The sequence below is a fragment of the Dryobates pubescens genome, chromosome 2 (genome assembly GCF_014839835.1).
Source record: "Dryobates pubescens isolate bDryPub1 chromosome 2, bDryPub1.pri, whole genome shotgun sequence".
In the NCBI taxonomy this organism is placed as follows: Eukaryota; Metazoa; Chordata; class Aves; order Piciformes; family Picidae; genus Dryobates; species Dryobates pubescens.
The window spans coordinates 11033264-11053949 of NC_071613.1; the positions used below are offsets into that span (position 1 = coordinate 11033264).

Genomic DNA, 20686 nt, shown 5'->3' on the forward strand with positions numbered 1-20686 from the left:
CTAAAAGACTCATTGCAATCACATCACTGTGTCCCATGAGTGCAGTTCCCCTGAGCAGCCCTGTGAAGGGCCAGCCCCAAGAGGGCGTGCCACTGGAAAAAGAAATACCCCATCTCTCCAGGGCTATTTATAAAGCTTGCACTAAACATTTAGAGCCAAGCCCTAACTTGGCTTGGTGTCAAGGATCACACTGAAAAAAAACCCAACAACAACCAACAACCCAAAACCAAACAAAGAAAACCCACAAAACCCCCAACCCTATACCCTCATTAAGAAAATGCATGAAGCACCAATTTCTATTTTTGGCCACAGTTGTAAGCATCACCCGGGTTACAGCTGCTTTATTGTGGTTTCTCAAGAATTTCCTTGATAAAAAAGGACAACAGAATTAGCTGAGCCTTTTGGAAGTGGCCACACAGTCCAGCTGTACAACAATGTCAAATAGCTGGCAAAAAAAGGAAACAAAAGCCCATAATACAAACAGTAGCTACATGTCTACCAGCAGTAGCACATTTGCCCTCTAAGCTCTTTATTCAGAACAGGGAGAGGGAAGGGGTGGGAAGAAAGGCTTGAAATCTGCCTAAACCAGTACAGAAAGCCTTCTGGTGGTGGGGATGTCATGATAGCCTGCTAGAGAATATGCTCTCCTCTAGTGAGACCTTTGGGCACATACAGGTAAGGGATGTAGATGGAAAGAGCTCAGTGCTCTTTCTTTCAGAGGGAAAGGCATTAGCAAAAGGTGTAACTAGGAGCAAGCACTGAAAAACAAAGTAATAAAATCTTTGAAGCAATTAGGCTTTCTTATTTTGTGCCCAAACCCAACAATCGGTGTCATTTGCTGGAAGAAGGCTGCCAAGGTCCAGGACTTAAGAATCAAGAGAACTGGATTTATCAGGCTGGAACAAGCAGCTCTGGGCTCACCTGCCCACTCCCACAGTTTCTGATCAAAGATGATCAGTGGTTTGCACCTTCTGAAAAGAGGAAGAGAGAGGAAGCTCTCACCTGTGAGTATGAATGTGTACAAGCCTATTTCATGTCTGTAAGTAGGGAATCAAGCCACACACTGTTAAGTCCCTGGAGTTTTAGAACACTAAAGTATTACTGTAAAGCAAATGAAATGTCCAGACAAGGGCATTATATCGTATTATATGTTAATTTCAGTGTTCATATTTTTATACTATTCTTCAGGCATTTTTTTGATTGGAAAAGAGACATTTCTTGACCCTCCCTCAGTTCAATTTTAGAAATACTGATTGAGGAGCTGGCTACATGGGAAAGTTAAAAAGAAGTGCACTAGTTATTTCTTACTACCTACCTTTGCAGCCAAAGCCCACAAAGGAAGAACACCACTATTGTGGCTAAAGGAGAGAGTGAAGTAAGGCAGCTCAACATTGATCACATAATAATCCTGCACATTGGGAGACAGTATCTGTTTAAGGTCAGAGAAAGCTTCCATGTATAAATGTAATACTCCTCCATAGGTTAAATTCTCTCATATATCAGTACCCTTCATGGATATATTGAGGAAGATTATAATTGTATGTAATCACAGCAATCAACTCCACAATTATTTCTCTTGGGACCTTTCCTATCCCTGCCTGTTTGACTTACCTGGACAGAATCAGTTGTTACACTGAACACCGTCAGTGGTGGGAAACAACTTTAGCTACAGAGTGATACAGTGAAGACCAAACCAGGTTAGCTACTGTGGCCCCAGCAGTATAAGCATTGAGTAACAAGTCTTCTCTTAGACCAGTGGTAACCCAATATCTGTACTTAAAAAACCAACAAAGAAACAGTAGATTAATTTTTCATGTACAAGTAGAAAAAACAGGACACTCATCTGAAACTCAACAGATATGAGTTACAGGTAATACTTTCAAAATTGTCTGAGGTCTACGTAATTAAACTAATTCAGATATTGCTCACTCAAAATCAGGGTGTACCTGGATTTCTCTTAAACATGAGCTCAAGGTCAATATTGAGCGGTACCTGAAAATCCTTAAAATCCTGTATTTTAACACCATTTGGAGGTGATTGTGAACATGTCTAAACACCAACAGGGCCAAAGTTAGGCACATAGGTGTATTTTCTTTGTAGCCTGAGGACCATTTGAAGCACACAGTGACCTTGCCTTCTGAAGAAACCTATTTTAATACATAACCTGCATGGGGAGGCTGGAATACTCACCCCACAAATATTTGCTTTTTTTCATAACTACCTTTCTGAGAGAGCCCAAAGTCAAGCCCTTAGGATCCAAGTTAGCCAGCAGCAATGCTCTTCGGGAAAAATTCTTGGTTTTCATGAAATTGTTTTCAAGATTTTGTGTATTTGTCAAATCACATAATTCTTCACACCTAATGCCTTTCTTTTTACATTGTAAATCTCCCTAGCCTGAAAGCCATGTGCAAACTATTTACCTCTTCCCTTGCAGAAGTCAGCATGTGCTTGCCCATCTCAACTCGCAACTCGACATCAGCACACTCAGTGAATCAGCTTGGGATAAGAATGCAATAGCCTGCTCAGGCCCATCAATGTCACAGTACTGTCTGGGAGGTTTTCATTGTGCTCAGTTAGGAAGTGCAGTATTTGTACAGACACAAGAATATATGTAAGTGATCACATCTATCTTTGGATTCTGCAGAAACGTTCTTCAGTGAGTTCTTTGTAGCCAAGTTAACTCTTTTTTTCCAGAAAGAATATGCAGCATGCTAAACATTGAGTGAGTGAATGGAAAGCCAGAAATAGAGCCTGTAGATCAATAGATTTGACTGAGAAAGCGTTTGCATTCTCAGGGGTAGAGATCATTGTGTTTCTAAGTGGATCAGAGATATGATCCTTGGCCGCTGTGAATGGAATGGAAACTGGATGCCATCAGCAGGAGATACAAGTGCTGATGTGGTGAGGTAATGTGGTAAGGAATAGCAGAGTGGAAGGAATGCAGTGCCACTGCCCTGAGGAATCTTAAAATTAGCTCAATCTGGTATTCAAATGCTGGGGAGGGGAGGGGGAAGTGGGTGGGAAAACAAAAATAAAAAACCCCATAGCATTTTTACTGAAGAATCATTTGTGAAAGGAGGAAAGGTGTTACTCAATTTTTCTGGACAATGAGCTTGAGTTGCATGTAGTAGTTAGAGTCCATGCTCCCCATAGCCCTGTATGAATATAACAAGAAGGTGACTGCCAATCTCTTGCTAGTTTAGGGGTCAAAAAACCATCTCCTCACACTGAGACATCTCCAGTGTGGATGATATGTGTGGGCCAGGCAGCCATGGAAGTCAAACCAAGATGTCTGACCATTGTGCCCAAGAACTGCTGCACATGGAAGGCCACCGTGCATGGAGCACACCACCAGGTGTGGGGCATGCTTTATGAGTCATCTCTTTCGAATAGTGGCTCACTGCACTATCAATCACAACCCATGAGGTAGCTTGCAACTGGCAACTTGCTACAAACCTGCCACTGACCTTACCAGAGCCACAGACCCGGGAAGGAAAGGCAGAGCTGAAAAATGATGGATTATTTCCACAGAAACACAAACTAAAAACAACTTCAAATGGATTATACTTTTACAAGTAAATTTTGGAATAAAGGTTAAGTCTCCCTATAGCTTCTGTACAGATAACATCAGGAGTCAAGTCTGCCTTGAATGGTATCAGTGGTAAGCTTTGCTTTTGTCTTTGATGAGAGTGGAGTTAGACCCAAAATTAATATAATGAGTCTATCCAAGACATAGTTGCTTTCATGTGATTCTTACAGCATTGACTATCTCCTCTCTAAAGTCAAGATGCTACTGCTTGGTTTATTCAGAGAAGGTAGCTGCCTTTTCTTTCTTCCACATGAAAGATAATACAGCTCCAATGCACAATGGTTATTAACCTTTCACAATAATTTCTATTATTGTCAGGAATGCAGAGGATAAAGCACAACTCCAAGCCTACCTCAGGGTTGTATTTCATGGACTAGAAGCAGGAACTGTGAATAAAATATTCACATTGCTGCCTTTATTTTGAAACTGTGTACTGTAATGCTTGTAATTATGACTACCTTAATTTTCTCCTGTTCAAAATTACAGGGTATTCCTTACCCCTTCCACAAGTTAAGAATGCTACAGTCATAGGACAGTCAGAACCTGCTGGTAGGCAATCAAACTCCCAAGTGAAGTAAATGCACACACCATGGCTGCTTTTCTGCTGCATGCTGTCCTAGCAAAGAAGTTAAAGACTGGAAGTCCAAGTAAAGATGGGATCCAACCAGAGAGTCAACATGCTGAGATGGTTACTCTGTAATGTACTCTAAGGTCTAACCATGAACACTGAATTGTGTTCTACACCTTCACAAGCATTATATTAACATTTCCATCAAAGGGGAGGGGGAAAAAAGAAGATGAGGAAAATAAAACTTTACTAGGCACAGTACTCAATGAGCGATATCTGCTTGGCACAGAGCAGACTGGGTCATGTCAAGGAGACAGTGATGCACCATCCTTATGCCAACCCCAAATTCTCTGTATCAGCACTTCTAAATTCTGCTGCTATTCTACCAACTGCAGGCCTTGGGCAAGCAGAAAAGACAGAAGTAAAATAAAGCTCTGTCATGTCATCTCTCTGCATCACACACCCCCCACAGAAGCAAAGGGGCAGAGGTGCTGATTGAGAAATAAAATAAGAAGGAAAATACTCATTGTCGCTCCCAAAGGAGTTTCTATTTTATAGGGGAAAAGCCTTGCAAGGACTTTGCAATCAGATGATAGCACCCCCTGCATTGTTCAAGCACTGTCAAGGGGCATTATACTCAGAAGATAATCCAGCCCTTGAACTCCCCAGGTACTGGTTTTAACTACCCCTGATGAGATCCAACCACATCCTATCTGGATGTGCCTCAAACATCTAGCATCGCATTTGGTTATGCCTACAAAAACACCAGCCAGCAAGACAGAGATAATGAAGAATGATTTTAGTCTTTTATTTGAGCAAACCCTAAACATATGGATCCTGGCACAAAAAGTATGGAATCTGTGATAAAACATATGGATATCCATATGGGGGGGAAGGGGGAGGGGGGAGAGAGAAAAAAAAGAAGGGGAAAAAAAAAAAGAGCTTCTTGACCAGAAATTCTGCTCTTACATTTTTATCCTGTGTGCACAGTGCACCCCCTTCCCTCTGCAGCACAGTGCTGCCTGCCAATGGATTAGGATGTTATAAATTCACATGCAAATTTCACCAAACGCTCCACTGTTATCAACTTTATTAGATTTACGAATACAGTCCTGCTTATATATATTTTTTTTTTTATTCTCTTAATCCCTTTCATCGCTTAATAGCTCAGAAAGTAATGGATTTCGGTAAAAAGGAGAGGCTTATTACAATCAATCCTGTTGCTCTATCTCTGCTCGACGCCTAACTAATGAAACTTATTTTTCTTCAGGACCTCTACAGGAAATCCTTTCCCAAGGAAAAAAAAAAAAAAAAGAGGTTTAATATGCTGCTGCCTTGTAATACTGCAACTGTACTATTCCTCTCCTTTGGGTGTCTGTCCAGAGGTTTGTAAGAGCTATTAATCGTACTTTATTCACCAAATTCTAGCCTGTAGTGAAACACGAAGCTATTGAAGCTTGTTTAAAGGCAGGGGCTGGTCTCTTCTCCCAGGCAACCAGCACCAGAACAAGAGGACACAGTCTCAAGCTGCACCAGGGGCTGTTCAGACTGGATGTTAGGAAGAAATTCTTCACAGAGAGAGTGATTGCCCATTGGAATGGGCTTCCCAGGAAGACTTGATGGGGTGCTTGGTTGCATGGTTTAGTTGATTAGGTTGTGTTGGATGATAGAATAGAATAAACCAGGTTGGAAGAGACCTTTGAGATCATCGCATCCCACCTATCATCCAACACCATCCTACTTATAACCAACCTAAATCTACCCTGCTTCAGTTTCAAACCATTGCCCCTCACTGTGTCACTACAAGCCCTTCTAAATAGTCCTTCCCCAGCCTTCCTGTAGGGTCCCTTCAGATAGTGAATTGTAGCTATAAGGTCTCCTTGGAGCCTTCTCTTCTCCAGGCTGAATGGCCCAAATTCTTCCAGCCTGTCTTCATAAGAGAGGTGTTCCAGCCCTCTCATCATCTTTGTGGCCCTCCTCTGGACCCACTCCAGCAGGTCCATTTCTCTCTTACGTTGGAGGCCCCAGAGCTGGACACAGTACTCCAGGTGAGGTCTTGCCAGAGCAGAATAGAGCAGCAGAATCACCCCTCTCAATCTGCTGGCCATGCTTCTTTTGATGCCATTGGCCTTCTGGGCTGCAAGTGCACATTGCTGGCTTATGTCCAGCTTCTCGTCCAACAGTTCCCCTGAGTCTGCAGGGCTGCTCTCAATTTCATCGTCCTCCAGCTGGTACTGATATCAAGGATTGCCCTGACCTAGCTGCAGGACATTGCACTTTGCCTTATTCAACCTCATTAGATTCTCCTCAGTCCACCTTTCCAGCCTGTCCAGGTCCCTCTGCATGGCATCCTGTCCTTCAGTCTTATCAACTACATCACTCAGCTTGTTACCATCTGCAAACATGCTGAGGGTGCACTCAATCTTGCTGTCCATATCACTGATGAATATATTGAAGAGCACTGGTCCCAGTACAGACCCTTTAGGGACACCACTAGTCACCCATCTCCATCTGGACATCAAGCCATTGACCACTACCCTTCATATGCGATCATCCAACCAATTCCTCATCCACTGGACAGTTCACCCGTCAAATCCATAGCTCTGCGTCTTACAGAGAAGGACACTGTGTCTCCTAATGCGTACATATGAAACTACATGGCTATGCTTATTTTACTGCAGAAGTGAGAAGAAAGAAAACTACTTTGGAGCTATTTTTATGCCAACAATGAATCAATATTTTACCATTTCCTAGTATCTCTCTACAGGAGAATGCAAGCAAGAGGGTAAGTACTGACCTACCAAAAGTAAGACACAGATCATGACACTCTCTTGACCAGGACTCCTTACAGTTTAAAAGCATTCAAGGAAATATTTCTCCTGGGTTTATCTTATTATCAATGTAAATATTTGTTTGCTATTTTGTTTTGCATCTCACCAGGATGGGAAATGGAAGTATTGTGAGAAAACTTACAAATGTTGTAGGCGTATCATTAGAAAGAAGAGATGCTGGATGTATCCTGGGAACAAGAATCAAAACTCCATTTCCATTTTCCTGGAAGTAAACAATGCCTGCAGCACAATGTGGTTTTACCCTTGTCTAAAGTCAGTTGACAATAACAGGGGACTTTCTACACTTCTGTGTCAGCTCTGAGGCCAATTCCACAATCATACATAAAGGCTAAATGATATAATGGGTCATGCAATACCTGATTAGGAGGCCAACTCCCAATCCAAAGTGATTACACACTTAAGCATAGGAATGATGTCTCTTTCTTTCTTATCACAATTAGTACAGTTACTAAAACAAATCAAATTAGAATAGAATACAATAGAATAAACAAGGTTGGAAGAGACCTGAGTAAAAGGTGCATCTTGTTACTATGGATCAAAGAAAGGGAGTTAGGAAGGCAACGACTTTGTGTGTGGATACACAATACTGCAAAGCTTAGTCTTACAAGTATCTCACATTGTTAATTTTACTCACATGAGCAGCCTGCGTGCATGAATAAAGTTATTCACGTGCAGAAGTGTTTGCAAGACTGAGCCCTAAATCCACTAAATTAATGGTGGAAATATATAAAAATATATAATTGATGAACAAGTGATTTAGGATTCTGTAGAACAGGCCTCTCACCCAGGCAAGCTCTCTTTCTGTTCCCAATTGATAGATTTGTATAAGGCTGAGCTTCTGATTAGTTCTGAGATATGAACGCTTCAAAACGTTGGAATAATAAAAAAAATTAAAAATTGACTTTCTGAAAATGAAATGCAATACCCAATTCAATTAAAAGAAAATGCTATGATCTGGAATTGAACCAAGACTTTGGGATAATGTTATTTATTCTGTGCCAAGTTTAGTAGATGTTTTCCAAAATGCCAGTTTACTTGGGTTTTATGGAAAAATTGACCTTTTCACCCAGAACAGAGGCTGCTAATTTCATTAAAGTTGTTAGATATTTTCCCAGCGTGCATCTATGCCAATTCTAGTATTTCATTCCCCTATTTTCATCTATATTCTGCTTGCATGGAAGTGACCTGACAGAACTATAACAGTGGCATTATGTTTCCTGCTCCTGCTGTACCCGCTGCCAATGTATTTCATTATTCGGACTCTGAGAACATTGTGCAGACTTGGAAAAGTAAGTGCTGCCCATCCAAAGCTGCCCTCTCCCTGACAGCCAGCAGCCATAAGCCCCTGGGTCAGGCAATCTGCACCACAAGCATCCCAGAAGAGCCTGAATCAACTCGACTGACAGGAGATGAGCCAAGCCTGTCAATTCATACGGCAGCTTGAGCTCATCATCTGTATTTACATAGTTCCTCAATCAAACTCCTGTGCTCTGTAAACTATGTTTATTACCCTTCATACGGGCCGATATGGCCTTAGTTTGCTCTCCTTACAGTAAAAGCAGTCAGAGATCTACACTTGATAGCTATTTTCTCCCTTAATTCTCTCTTTTAAAGAGGAGGGAGCAGTTATTACTTGCCAAACCAGCACATGTTCACAGAGAGAGAGTGCGGTCAAGTGGTCAGGAGCAGAGCTGATGTTAATTAGCAATGAAATGAGGAATGAACCAGCATTAGCCCTGAGACTAATCAATGGGAAAATCACTCCAAGCAGGCAGCTTAATGAAGTACTATACAGCTGTTTATTTTTAGTCTGTGTTAGCCTGACAACAAAATCTCAATTTAAAAAAAAAAAATAAAATAAATGTATTTCCTTGTAGAGCTTTGCTATAGCTCTGATTTGTTTGAGGGGGTTGTTTGGGGTTTCTTTTTATTGCATTTGTCTATACCTCTCCCTGGCAATTAAAGGCCTGGCTAGAAAAATTAAGGTAGGTCAAAAAACCATGTCCCCATCAGTAGCACATGTTTGTCATCAGCCTTAACCTGCCACCTTGCAGCAGCCCATTCAGAAGCTCTTCACAGCACTTAACTTCCTGCTCCTTCACAGTCTGAAGGTGTGCCGGGTTGAGCATCTTAGTCACCAACCTGCTCCTACCACCCCTGCGCTGGGGATGGACTAATAGAGGGAAGGACAAGCTTTGTGATATGATTTGGGTGAGGTAGATTTGGTCTCCTCATTGTCACAGAGTTCCTCTGGAACCCTGAACAAGGACAGACTAGCATGAGTACTTGAGCATGTTTGAAATTCTGGGCTTTGCTCTCTGTATGTCACAATTCCTCACATGCAAAACAGAGGCAATAACACTTCCCAAACATTTGCATTGGATGACTGCGAGTAAATCTGATACTACTTGCCAAATAAGTCCTTAACCAGAACATCCAAAGATGATGAGCAAGCAGCCACCCCACTGGCTTCTCTTTCAGGCATCCCTAGACTACATACAGTGTGGAATGCTCTTGAGGCTCCCACCAGCCTTCTTCACCCTCTCAGTGCACCTCCCTATTCTTGACCTGCAGACCACTGTCAGTACCACAAGCAATGTCATTTTGCCATCACACAAAGCCCTTCTTGGCACTCTCAGATGAAGATTGGGAGGATGCTAAGAATCCTGATGTGGGCAGTCTCCCTGTCCGAGATCACAGGACAGGGCACCTCTCTGTGTCCTATGGGGTCCCATCAGCACCTCCCTTTTATTTCAGCTCTGCACCAGGTCCTTACAAATACTGCAATCTCCAACATTTTCTAACAAAAGTCTGAGGTGACACAGTATGAATACAGTCATGGTAAAATCTGTTGGTTGAAGAGGCCACGGAATAACCTTGGGTGCTAAAACCCTTTACCCCATAATAACTGCACCAGCAGACAGCACCGTAATATAATCCTGGTTTAACTAACTAAAAATAAAATTCAGTTTAGAATACTGCAACACTGAAAAGCAAAAGTTTTTGAGACTTTACTTAAGTTTCTTTCTCCTGAAGACTTCAAATTAGCTTTATGGTATTTTTTTGCACAACAGCAGGATGTAAAATAGTATTTACATGACAGTAAATTAGGGACTGTTTTGACTTAACAATAAAAGCAAGAATTTTAACACCAACAGCAACATGAGGTGGGGATACAGGAGGACAGCAGCCCTCCTAGTACACAATCCCCACCCACTGGAATATAAAAAGGCTCAGGTAAAAGGTCAGTTGAAACCTGCTTTTATAGGTTTTGGTGATTTGGTTTTCGCTTGGTGGTTGGTTTTTTTTTTTCTGTGTGTATTATACAACTCATTGTTTGTTTGAACAAAGTCCTCTTGTATGCTAACAGCAGTGTGATTTGAGGAAAGGAGTTTCTTAATCTTTCCAACTATAATCAATAAACCACCTCTGAAACTGTGTCAAATAAAAAAGGAAGCAAAAAGAAAAAAAAAAAAAGGAGTCTTATGCAGGTACATTCTTCCAAGCTAAATGTACCTGCATGTCTTCAGGGATTTTTCTTGTCTGTCTGTATGTTGCAATAAGCATCTTTATGCGATCCTTTAGGCAAGCACTGCTACTCAGTACCCAGCAAGAGCAGCACAAACCATGTGAATTGCTCTTCCCAAGGAAAAAAAGAAATCTTTAAACTGATATTATCAGCCCCTCTGTGACAGAGACAATTTCTAAGTCAAATTCACCTCCTGAAGATGGAGACATTACAGTAAATGTATTCATTAGATCTCGAGTGACAAGCCTTAATTAAAATGTACTGTGTTTGTAAAATGAGAACCAAAATTGAAGACACTCAAGTACAGTACATATATCTTTTGCACTGAGCAGAGCAAGACAGACACTAGCTTCCATTTAACACAAGCAAATGCAAAAAAATACTAATATGAGATATTTTAGTATTTGAAAATTTTAAATGCAGCATCATAGAGGGAGCATACATACTGTAATATAAATTCAGACACATCTGCATTCTTAAACATGAAGTAGCTCAAAGACTCTATTGTACAGATAAAAGCAAGTTTTACCAGTTTTTCTTCTTTAGTCATGAATTCCTCAACCTAATGAAATAAATACTACCAATGCTCTTCATTTCAATAACTCCATTCATACAAAGATCAGAACATTTCACAAGCTTCAGTTAACCTGATTTGTGGGAGAGGCAATGGATATTATAAGAACTGACTGACTACTAGGAGGCAGAGGTGGAAGATTATACCTGCTTAATAGTACACAGCTGTATTATAAATTTCCACTACTTATAGTTGATTTCGACATGTTTATGATCACTTGCAAAGGAAGTGAGGGGCATTATCAATGCTGACCAAATGTAACTGCTTGTATGACTTGATTCTATCCAACTGTAAAGTTTGACTTTTAGGAGGATGTTTTTATTTGTTTTGTTTGGGGTTTCGTTGATTTGGGTTTTTTTTTCTCATTGGGTTTTTGTTAGTTGGGGGGGGGGAGGGGGCAATGGAAAGAGTCACTTTGAAACAATTATTTGTTACAAAGTGCAGACCTGAAAAACAACATCACCAGCCAGGTAATCCCCTTTATAGGCCGACTTGATAGCTCAGGGAAAGCTAAACAAAGGCACAATGCTCTGCAACCACAACAGCTGGGTTGGAAATTGCTGCAGATTGTTAGGAGGAGCTGCAAAGTAGAGATAGGCAATGAAAAGGTTAGAAATGATAGTTTCTTTAAAAAAAAAAAAAAAAAAAAAAGAAGAAAAAAAAAAGACAAATTACTCCAAAGACCATATTCTTTAAATCGTTGAAGCAAAACATGTTTATTTGATTTGTTTGTATGCCTATTACAAAAATGCTACTTTGGGATTCTAGGAACCCAGTCTGTCAATTTTTCAGCTTCTGCACTTTCATGGTTGCTTAGAGCTGTTTAATGCAAATACACTTCCAATAAGAGATTTCATGCCCCTAAATTACACCCAGTTAAGGGCGAATGAAAATGTAAGGTAAATAACTATAATCAGCCATATTATCTTTCTCTTGGCACCTCTCACTTTACAGGCATATTTAAAGGCATCTCTGGGGTCCTATCCTTTTTAACAAGCGGCAGCGTATTTCCTGGAATATTACTTACGATGCTGTGCTGTGAACATTACACAGGTTAAAATGTTACCTAGAGACCTAGAAAGAATTGCATCTGTTGCAGAGCCACGCTTGTTGCCATGTTTAGGAACGTCTGAAAAGATGAAAGAAAATTTTCAAGTATGGGATGAGAAAGAGCCAAAGACCACTGAAGTCAAGCTTTCACATCCAGTGCTGTTGATCAGCACTGCTGAGGTGCGGCAAAATTCCAGGCCAGAAAAGTAAGAACACACACTTCTGATACTCACTGAGGATGTTCAGGGAAACACTCAAGATTCCAGTGTTTTTAAAAAAAAAAGTAGTACAAGAACTTTTATATGTTTCACTCCTAGTGGTATTTTTAAGCTAATAAAACTATGTGTGAGAAAGAAAGGTGATCTGAGCATAGCTATTAACAGCCTCACAGTCCCTTGCTGTCTCCATGAAAAAAATGTAAAGTGATAAGCAATAATCAAGGAATAACTAATTACTCACTTGGCAAAGAAAATACAGAAGAATGAGAATCTTCAGAAGGAAATGTATCCCTAAAGTCCTTCAAAACAAATTTGTATTATTCTGAGCAAACTTGAGCTTGCAGTTGGGAAGATTTTTTTGCCTCCTCCTCCCCCCCTTTTTAATAGGAACTTTAAGCTTCCACAAGTGAATATTCTTCTGCTTCAACCAGAAGTAACCTAGCACAGAGTTAAATCAGACAAACTCCATGACAGAATAAATACCACCAAACTAAGACCAATTTAGCTTGTCTCTCCCATACATCCAAACTGCTACCATGCCTCTGTTTACCAACTTTTTATTATCCAAGCTATTTTTATGTCATTAGTTTTTAGATCTACTTATGCTGAGGTTCTGTTTTCTCATAGGAAGCAGTTACTCCACAAATCAAATTATGTGCGGTCATTTGTCTTTTGTAAAGCAGCCTGCAAAGTTCTCAACCAATATTTCCCTCTGCACAGCACCAGGTCTCACTTGACAATTTAAGTGACCCTTGCTTACCTAAGTTGTGTCAGACCCCGTGTAAGGATGAATTTCTTCCCACGTGATTAAAGAAAGCATGGAAAAAGCAGCAGTCCAGGAAACATGGCACAGGCACTTGTTTGTGCTACTGGCATGTGAAATAACCTTTGGAAAGACACAATTTATCTGAGCCTCAGTTCTCCATCCATAAACTGTTATGGTAACAGCTTCACAGGGTGAAGTCCACTTTTCGTAATCTTCAGATGAAAACTGCTGAAGAAGAACAAACTAGGGTAAATAAAGGACTGCTCCACTTAGGGGACAGGCCTTTCAATATTAGCATGGTGTTTTTACTATCACAGTAAAGTAATGAGATAGCCTCCTGATCTTCCATCAGCTCTAGAGTATCATAAATGCCTGTTGAGTTCCTTGTGAAACACAAAGAGGTGCTTCAAGCTGGACTGAAAAAGACAGAAACATTCAATTTCTGCATTCAGTTACAGGTTCAGGATAAAAGCCATTCACTTGTTTATTATAAATAACAGCTGCATTTTCACTCAAGTAAGGATTTAAAACAAAATATTGAAAAACTGATCTTCAGAGAAGTATGTTTTTTGGGGCAGACACACACAGACCTGGTTTTTGTACTCTCTTCCAATATGTGCTAGCTGCCAAGCACATTCTCTCATCTGTGCGATGCCGCTGATGCCAGTGCCCAAGAACCATCTCTTCCCAATGCCAGGGAGGAACATACAACGAGCTTGACACAACATGTTTCACAAAAACAGCGCATCATGATGCAAGTTCATGTCAAAGAAAATACAGGTGATTGCTTTCCCAAGAGTGACATTGAAAGTAGAATGCCTTAAACTTCATTAAGTACACTAAGTAAATGCAGAAACACCCCAAACAACCCCTTCCTCTTCAGTGTGTTTTATCTACAATCCTATCAAATGCAACTGGAAATGTGACTTTCAAATACCCAGGTTTCTCTTATGCTCTCACCTAACCCTCATCTCCACACCTGACAGAAGGAAGCTGTACACAACACTTTGATTTTTCTTTTTTGAAGACATTAAGCACCCAAACTCTCTCATAAAAGATCTGAGGCATAAGCTACGTAACATCTGTGCAAGTAATGTTTTTTCCCACTTAATCCAGACCTTAATGATCAAGAGATATCAGAAAAGTGTCAAAAGAGATAAACCGAGTTATCCCTAATAATGCATCTACATCTCCTTGCCAGCAGCAGCTGATCTGGGAGCTTCGCTCTCACGCCAGGGATATACAAAGACCTCAAAACTTAAATGTCAATACAATATGTTGATTGACTGGGAAAAGTAAGTCATTGTGTACTGAGTTTCTGTTACAGTCAGTGATGCTTTGAGGCTCCCAGGATAATCTCTGTAAATAAAGGCGCTGTGGGACAAAATACAATTCTTTTTCCTTTGTCTGTTCCAAAGAACAATTTCTTTGATTTCTGAAGAGTATAAGGGCCTATATTTCATTTAAATAGGGATAAAGTGCTAGGAGGTATCACCACATTGTCTTGAGTACCACCACAACAAAGAGCCATTGCCATTTCTCATACACTGTTTCCATCATTGCCTCAAGTAGCATTTTGTTTGCGTTGTAAACAGAGACCCTGTGGTTGTGATAGGGAAGACAAGAATTAAGTCAAATCTGCACTCAGGGCATGAGACCAGACGTGACTGGAAAGTTATGGGACAGTGCATGTAAGCACTTCAGACTATCCCACAAGAAAATCCTGCATGGAAGCACAGACTAACGCAGCACTGGCTGTAGCACACTGGTACTCAACAGGTTTCAGGTAATAGAACCCAAATTAATCTGAAACAACTGAGATCACTTGTACTCACTGCATAGCTGTCTAGTACTCCACTAGAAGATTTTTTTTCGGGGGGGGGGGGGGGGGGGGGGGAGAAACACGGTTATTGCAGAGCACTCTATTTTGCTATGCTAAAGGCACAAAGCCACTCATCACAGTTTTGTTCCCAGGACTTTCATAAAAACACCCAAGCAAGGCCCAGTCACAAACAAACTGAAACATAACAAGCCAGGATTTCAAATGGGATTTAAAACTGCCTGGAAGCCAGTGCTGGAATGCTCACAGAGATTTGTAGTGATGAGACCACATACTCCTGCATGCTGTACAACACAGACTAGCCCACGTGCTACTGCCTTCAGATCCAGGGACACCAAACATCTGTGGGCTGCAAGACAAAGGTGCCATATATCTAGGAAGAGGCCATTTTTTGCCAGAAGGGAATACTCTCTTCCAATCACCTAGAGATAACGGTGATTGTGCTGTGTGGATGTCACATGAAATTTCAAGGAGGCTCCTGAAATGCAGGCTAGAGAGACTAACTGTAGGCACAGATTTTTAGATAAACTTTGGTTACCACTTCTTAGCACAGGTTCCTCCTCCTCACAATCACTCACTTCACTTCAGAGCATTTCAGCTATCAGCCATTCCTCAAACGTCTCTTGATCAGGCAAAGGCAATCAGCCATCTCCCTGGCTGGCACTTACAGTCCTCAACAGGAAAAGGCAAGGAGAGAAATCATCTGCATATTGCAGCAATTTGGCACTTGCATCAACACTGCATTTTCGTTTTATTTAATGTCCATGAGTAAGTGAAGAAAATATCAACTTTTAGGACTTTCCAAGTGAGATGCCAAAGAATGGAATTGCTGCTTCTCTGCTTTGCAGGTGGATCCTTTCTTTAACAAGCAAGCAAACAAACAAAACACAGGAAAAAAAAAAAAAAAAAAGCCTACAAGCCATGCTGGAGCACATAAACCCTATCTTTTTCCTTTAGTCCTTAATGAAAAATAGTAGAAGGTGGGAACTTCATCCCATCACAGGTAGATGATTTCCTAATGAATTCGATGGGACATAGATCTCTCTTAAAATGACAGGTAATTCCTAAGGTTTCAGAGAAGGCTTTAAGCCTTTATTCATGGATATTAACAGTATTTCAACTAAAGAATGTTAGGGGTTGGAAAGGACCTCTGGAGATCATCTAGCCCAACTCCCCTGCCAGAGCAGGACCATAGAATCTAGCACAGTTTGCACAGGAATACATCCAGATGGGTCTTGAAAGTTTCCAGAGAAGGAGATTCCACAACCCCTCTAGGCAGTCTGTTCCAGTGCTCTGTGACACTCACAGTGAAGAAGTTCCTCCTCATGTTGAGGTGGAACATCCTGTGCTGTAGTTTATATCCACTGCCCCTTGTCCTATCACAGGGTGCAACTGAGAAGACCCTGTCCCTTCCCTCTTGACACCCAGCCCTTAGATATATATAAACATTTGTTAGATCCCCTCTTGGTCTTCTCCAGAGTAAAAAGCCCCAGGTCTCTCAGACTCTCTTCATAGGGCACAAGCTCCAGTCCCTAAAATCATCCTTGCTGCCCTCTGTTGGACTCTCTCAAGTAGATCCCTGTCCCTCTTGAACTGGGGAGCCCTAAATAGATGGAATATTCCAGGTCAGGTCTCACCAAGGCAGAGTAGAGGGGGAAGAGAATCTCCCTCGATCTGCTGGACACACTCTTTTTAATGCACCCCAGGATCCCATTGGCCTTCTTGGCCACAAGGGCACATTGCTAACCTACGGATAACTTCTTATCTGCCAGGACTGCCAAGTCCTTCTCCACAGGGCTGCTCTCCAGCAGATCACCTCCTAACCTGTACTGGTGCAGTTTATTATTCCTTCCCAGATTCAGGACTCTGCACTTATTATTGTTGAACCTCATTAGGTTCCTCTCCGCGCAGCTCTTCAGCCTGTCCAGGTCTCGCTGAATGGCTGCACAGCCTTCAGGTGTATCAGCCAAACCTCCCAGTTTGGTACCTTTCTGGCTGGCATTGTATAGCCCACAGCTAGTGTGAGGTCAGAAGGAAAAACATCACATACCTCTAAGACACTTAAGCATGTTAAAGGCCTTTAGCCCAAATTCTGCAAGCAGTTCTGTGATGTGGCAAAACCAGCATTTAAACTGTCCCAATGGAAAGAGCTACAGAAGCTTTGCTTGTCATATTCAGTTTATTTCAGTTTTGTTTCTACCCCCGTCTCATTCATTTGGTCAACAGTGAAATTTGGCTGGTCAGTGATGGAAAAGATTTTTACAACCACTTGTTTTTTAAAATGTTAAGACTTGAGAAATTAGTTATAAAAGTTGTTGCTTTTGTCAAAACAGAGCTCTAAATAAAATGTTTGACAGCTGCCACTGTTCCTTGAAAGACTAAGGCAGAGGTGAAGGACTGTTATGGCCAGGAATAAAGTACCTGTCCTCAGCTCCCCTTTGCAGCAGACAGACATCAGCTCCTCACTAATCATCATTTGCCTTTCAGTGAATTTTGAATCTTTAAATTGCAAAGCATCCACTAGAGGGGGAGGGGTAAAGAGCTTGTGCACACATTCAGCTCTTCCCATCTGTTTCCAGGACTGGACACTGAAGCTGGATGTGCTCTCAGGCATCAACATGCAAGTCCAAGCCTTGACTTTTTTTTTTTTTTTGGTTGGTTGGTTGGTTCAAATTTTGTTTTGCTTTGGGGTTTTGAGTTTTAGAAGTGGTGGGTTTTGTTGGTTTGTTGGTGGGTTGCTTCTTTTTGGTTTTTCTTGGGGTTTTTTGGTTGGTTGGTTTTGTTGTTTGTTTAGGGCTTTGAATTTTTTGCTTATTTGTTGCTTTTCTTTATTTGTTTTTTTGGTTGGGGGTTTTCTGGTGAGTGTTGGGGGGTTAATTCTCACCTCGCATAGTGCCACTACACAGCTTGATAAAGAAAGGAGGCTCTCTGTGGGTTTTATGTTTCTTCACTTCACTCACACTGCAAAGTATACTTTGCAGACAAGAAGCGTGGAACTTCACTACTTCACTTTCCATACTGCTTTCTTAAAAATGTACCTTTAATTAGATTTTTCTGTCTATGTTTCAGGGACTCCCTCTGTACTTGTTTAGAAATACTCTGACCCTCAGAGGAGAGACTTCACGACCGCATTAAGGCTGACACTTTTCTCTCTCCTGACTCTGCATCCAGCTACCACTAGATGGATACAGCTCTACCAGAAATAGGATTTTTTCACAGGAGGTCTTACACTGTGTCCCTTGGGTCTTCAGCTGGTGGCCTTCTAGAGAATAGGAAACCATTTCACAGCAGTATTTTAAAGAGATATCCCAGCTTTTCTGGCCACACTCAAATCCCTTCACAGAGCACATGTTAAGGACACGAGCGTGCTAATGTCGAGCAAGTAACAAGGTGTTCCTTTTGCCAACACAGTACCTCCACAATCAGCATCTAATTAATTGCTTTTCAATGTTTTGAAGTCCCCTGAGTACAGAAAATGCTACATACCACAAACATCTATGTGAGAAATATGAAAGAGAATACAGTGGTGTGTGGTACAGGACACAAACCTTTAGGCAGGATTTGATTCGTGGCCAGTTAAACAATATTGGTATATTTCATCTTTGCTTTAAAATAAAACCACACTTGTAATAAAGGAAATTTGAAGAGCAATTGGGATATCAGGTAGATCACAAATCTAACACACAGATTTAAGTTTTCTATTGTATATGTATTTTTTAAAAAGCAGTTCAAGAAATACCTGCCTTCAGAAGTGCAGGCTATTACTTACTGTTGTGCAGACTCAACTTGAAGCCACAAATGCTGATGTTAAACTATTTGTAGGAACTGACTGCAGCTTCACATTATGTTTACCCTGAAAGTGTAAATAATTACTGTGATGAAGGGAGTCTGGCCACTCCACAACAGCTAGAAAAAAAAATAAATAGAAATAAAGATAGGAGAAATGCATTTCCCTGGATTCTTAGGGTCAACAGTTGCAAAAATTAAACCATCTGCACGTTTAAACTTGCCTGGATATTCTTGGTTCACCGTCAAATGCTAAGGAAAAGATCTTTAAGTTGGACAAACAGATAAAACTAGGAGACTCGCTCTCTGAATCTTTTCTGAGTAATTCTTCTCTACCAAGGTGGAAGAAGACAGGCAGGTTTAAAATCTGAAATATTTTGCTTATCTAAAAATAGTAATAAGTAGGTACTCACAGGTACTTTTATGAAGCCATAGGGCAAAACTAGTACAGCCCTGTGCTCATGTGGAACAATTTATACACGATGAGTACAACTGCAGCTTTCGTGCCACCGCTCCTAGGAGCATGCTTCAGCAGCAGTGCAATCTTGCAACTTTGAAATATTTCTAATAAACCTAAGTGATTTAAGATCCCAGCTGCACTAACAGTTGTGATCCTCATCAGACACCTCTCCATCCCAAAGCCAAAAACCTGTGACCTTAAAAAATAAGCAACTACCCATACCTGCTAACAGTTAAGAGGGTTTAGATTTTTTTTCATACAATTGGTTTGCAGATACATAACTACATGGGTAGTGTACACATACAGATCCTAAGACTGCATCAATAGATCAGCTAATTGTGTTAATTAGCTATTTCCATGCACAATTACCTGATTTGTACAAGCAGTCAAAGTGATCGTACATGTAAATTAGGCATGGATTTGCACAATTTACTCATCTGAAACTCTGCTATTCTACTTACTTTTAAGCACCAGAGATCAACTGCTACAGAAGAGTCTAGTGAGTTACTGTCTTTATGGTTCACACATTTGCCAGGTTTTATACTCCTATTGTGTCACTGTTGTACACCACCGTGGGCAAGCACACCCACCTGCATGGTCACACGACCTTGCATAAAGAAATGGCCACATCACCATCAAACAAAATCACAGCAAAAAAAGAACAGCCTGCATCCCCACACAGACAGAAATTTACTTCTTGTCTCCTAAAGATCTTATTTCCCTCCTGTTATCTCTTCAGTGCTGGGAACTGCTGAGCTTAACAAAGTAAACTTGATTTTACTTATCACAACAAGCTCAGGAAGCTCTACAAGGAGCAGAAACTAAACAACTCTGATGCAAATACTCAGCCTGAAGCCCTGAAGACTGCTTAATGTTTAAAAGCCCACTGCTGCCATGCTGACTTGCTGGTTAGGGGCTTTCAAACACAAATGGGTCATCTACATTTAATGTGAAGTTATACCATAGCCTTCCAAACAAATAGATGTTTATGCCATCACAGGGCTGTTCAGGGACTCCAGACTAAAGCACATAGCTATTATAAAAAGCAAATTCTCCAAAAAAACTGCACAACTCTCTCCTTCCCTCCCCAGGTAACATCTTTAGCTGAAGAGGGATTCAGGATAGTACAATAATGACAACAAAAGCTCAAAGATGGAGTAGTGTAATGCAATCTCAAATGTGAATACATCTCTGCCTGTTTGAAGAGGCAAGGTAATCAACAATTTTCTGTTCACTAGGGACAAAAAAACCTACTAGTTCAGCCAAGAAGAAACAAAACCCATAAGCTCATGAAGGCCAATACCTGCATGTTCACATCAGAAAAAAACCCCAACATTTGATACAACATAGTCAAGCAGAAGGTTAAAAACAAGTCTCTAGTCTCAAGTGCCATGCATCTCAAAGTCCTGATAGCTGTGGTCATTTACAGAACTTCCTCAGGGAGAAACATCATT

General features: G+C 40.9%; 1 protein-coding gene across 11 annotated transcripts in view; it reads right to left on the reverse strand.

Moving 5' to 3' along the window:
• Nucleotides 1–20686, reverse strand: part of ESRRG (estrogen related receptor gamma) — a 412676-nt gene that overhangs the window by 266182 nt on the left and 125808 nt on the right. For 3 of the 11 annotated variants that reach the window (XM_054170107.1, XM_054170062.1, XM_054170094.1), the window contains one exon: nucleotides 13141–13374. The exons of the other annotated variants lie outside the window; for them this stretch is intronic. The gene's annotated coding sequence lies outside the window, so the exon portion shown is untranslated. The remainder of the gene's footprint in view (nucleotides 1–13140; nucleotides 13375–20686) is intronic. 11 annotated transcript variants of the gene reach the window in all.